Source organism: Diprion similis, chromosome 14, assembly GCF_021155765.1.
Source record: "Diprion similis isolate iyDipSimi1 chromosome 14, iyDipSimi1.1, whole genome shotgun sequence".
NCBI classification, from domain to species: domain Eukaryota; kingdom Metazoa; phylum Arthropoda; class Insecta; order Hymenoptera; family Diprionidae; genus Diprion; species Diprion similis.
The window spans coordinates 1,574,239-1,578,099 of NC_060118.1; positions in this window are offsets into that span (position 1 = coordinate 1,574,239).

Consider the following 3,861-nt stretch of genomic DNA (forward strand, 5'->3'; position numbering starts at 1 on the left):
CTGCGGAAGTTGAAAGCTTCAATACATCCAACGTGACGATCCTCCTATCGAGTGATATAGACGGCTGGTTCGCGGACGCAAAACACAAACTGTTCGTAAAGGTCGACGATTTCGAACAACGCGATTCCGGCTAGAGTATGATCGAGATTTTCAATATTGCTGTGAATATCAACCGATACCAGCCTCTCGCTGCAGGAGCTTCAACATTCATCACGCTACCCATGGACATTCAACGCAAAAAGGCAGTGGTCAACGTCAAAAACAAGGATGAAAAATGTCTTCTGTGGGCCGTTACCGCAGCTCTCCACCCGGTCGACATCAATGTTAGCCAGATGCATAGCTATCGCCGATATATTCGAGAGTTGGACTGCACAGGCATCAAATTTCCCGCTACTCCGCATGATGTGGGAAAGTTTGAGAATTGAATAATTTGTGAATCAATGTACATGCAATAGAATCCGAAACTTTTTCGTATCATGCGAAATCCGAGAAAAGCATCATCGTGCCGATTCATTTGAGTAAAAATCTGCACAGCGCAAACGTTGACACGATTCATCTTCTAATACTTGAAAGTAATTATTGTCCAGAGCATGATATGAACCGCGAATTCACACTAAGATTCCACTTTGCTTGGATCAAAGATCTCTCGCGATTGGATAGCAAACAATTGTCTAATTATAATGGTCAGCTGTTTTTATGTGACAGATGCCTGTGCCACCTCGCCGTGAAACACGCCTACGACCACCATCGGCAGGATTGTATTATGTTGAATAAAGTGCGCATGGAATTTCCAAGATCTGAAGATTTAAATTTGAAGTTCAAAAATTTCGAAAACAAAGGCACTGTCCTGTTTGTTGTTTACGCCGATCTTGAGTGTATAATAAAATCCAAACTTGTGGACGAATTTGGAAACCGTAAAACATATGAAATTCAAAAGAATACCCCGCACAGTGTAGCATACTACGTACATTGCGCGTGCGATGAGACCTTATCGGAGTTTTACGGTAAATGCGTTACCGATTGCATAGATTGGTTCATGCAGCAGCTTAAAGATTTATCGGTTAAAGCAGAGTCACGAATCAAAAATATAATTCCGATGGAGTCTCTCACCCAAGTGCAACGCGATCGTCACATGCGCGCAAAAAATTATTATATTTGTGAAAAGCCGTTCACTCCCGAGGAGAAAAAGTGCCACGATCATTCTCACTTCACGGGTTAATATCGCGGTCCTGCGCAGAATCGGTGTAATTTGAATTTCAGCGAGTCGCATACAATTCCCATAGTTTTCCACAATTTATCCGGTTACGATTCACATCTTTTAAATAAATCCCTAGCTTCAACTTTTCCCGGAGCGGTTACACTGCTTCCCATAAATAAGGAAAAATATATATCCTTCACGAAGCAGGTTGATGAGACGATGATGTATTTGAGATTCATCGATTTGTTTTGATTCATGGCTAGCAGTGTTGATAAACTTTCTTCGTATTTAGGCGATGTCGATAAACATATAACACGTAAAGTTTGCAATAATCCCGCGCAGCTCAGCTTGATGACCCGCAAAGGCGTTTTTCCTCACAAATACGTCGATTGTTGGGAAAAACTTGACCAAACTCGATTACCTGCAAAGAATCATTTTTACACACACCTCTGCAATTTAAATATCACAGACGCCGATTATGAGCACGGCAAAAATGTTCAGGAAGAATTCCATTTAGAGTCTTTGGGGGCCTATTCCGATTTATATTCAAAGACGGATGTTCTGTTACTTTCTGATATTTTTCAAAATTTCCGGGCTGGCTGTTTTAAAACATACGATTTAGATCCGTTGCACTACTACACGGCGCTGGGGCTTGCTTTTGACGCAATGCTTAAACACACAAAGGTGAATTTACAACTTTTCGATGACCCCGAAATGGTTTTATTTATTGAAAGAGGCATTCGAGGCGGCGTAGCGCAATGTTCTAATCGACACGCTCGCGCCAATAACAGATTTATGGGCAAAGATTTTGATCCGAATAATGTGGAATCGTATCGTATGTATTTCTATGTGAACAATCTTTACGGTGCGGCTATGAGTGCACATTTACCAATCGACTCGTTCGAGTGGGAGCATGATCCTATCGATATAACAACCCATTCGGACGATTCGCCGATCGGTTACATCTTGGAGGTGAACTTGGACTATCCTACAGAGCTCCACGAGGAACGCAAAGACCTACCTCTCTGTCCTGAGCATTTCACACCGCCAGGTAGTAAAATCCCTAAGCTTGCCACCACCCTTCACCTCAAAACGAAGTATATACTACACTATAGAAATTTGAAGCAATGTTCAAGTTTAGGTTTGAAATTAGTCAAAGTGTATAGAGTTTTGAAATCCGCACAATCTCCATGGCTCGAGCCTTACATCACACTCAACACCAACATGCGCAAACAGTCTAGAAATTGTAACGATACAAAGGCAAATCAAACTTTAAAGCCAAAATTCAACACCAATCACGACAAAACGTGATGAGCCAGAACAGCATATCAGAGGTCGATAGCGGATCGCCTATCCGGCGGACAGGTGGATCTCGCTCTCTGCGAGAAGACGCCGAAGCGACAGGTCGTTAAATTTTTGCCTCGTACGACCAAAGTATTAATTTTTCGTAAAACTCGTGCAATGAGTTTATAAATCAATGTAATTTGCTTATCAAGCGCATCAGCCGCCCATTTCAACATCCACCTTTGAGACTTATCATCGATCCTGGAGCAAAAAGACGTCAAGATCGATAGTTGGTGACGACCAACTATTGATTCTTCCAACATTCTTCACCATCCAACATCTTCGGAGCCATCCACTTCACCAGGACGATTGTAGCTAAGTTAACAAATGAATGAATCGTAGGTGCCTGTGCCACATTCATTCATTCGTCGTTTTACTGTATGCGAACAACTTATAATACTGTCTTTACTTTAAATAGATTACTTGCCGCAACTTAGAATCTTTCAATGTCGAGTCATTTTTCAACTTAAAGTCATTTGAACGGCAAGTAGTCTCATCTTTATATCTGTGGCAATTTAACGTAGGCGTGTTTTAAGGAGTGTGAATGAGTGTGTGAATGATTGTTTATTTCTTGTCTTATTTATTGAAATCTCCTCGCTGCATCTTCTTGTATATACCTTCTCGGATCAAATTCAAATAAAGGGGATCCTTTCCAGTGAACATATCTTCGTAATTTGTGCATATTCATTTAATATTCTTACCATCCTTATATCGCATTTTCATCATAATAAATTTTGAAATCATTTGTGGCGTGAAAGGTCGCAGCCCGGAAAGTAACGTCACAAAATGAATTTGAGGAGAAGTTTTATAAGCTAATGAATTACGCCGTGTTTGGTAAAACTATGGAGAATGTGCAAAATCACACGGATGTCGTATTGATCACAAAATGGGAGGGAAGAGGTGGTGCGAGAACGCTTATTGCTAGGGCAAACTTTCATAGTTGCACCGTATTTGACACTGTTTGAGAATAAGTGTTCTCAAAGGCAGCCCCAGACGGCTGTCGCTCGATGTGGACTAGCCCGCTCTCCCACGGTCGCCGAGGACGCGCCTTTACACCGGCTTCTCCGGCAGCCATTACACTCTCATTAGTCTCGCGCTCAACACGTGTTTCAAGGTGCTCAGTGAAAACTCTTTTCTCTTGTATTTACTCATGTAAGAAGGCCGCTGAATTGATTAGTATAATCAAGAAGTCTTCTCACCTGATTAATATAATCTAACGTCAACTCAGTGATTAATATAATCGTAAAGACTCTAAGTGAAATACATACATCTTCTCTCACTTTCTTACACACTCTCAGACTCTCACACATACATACCTA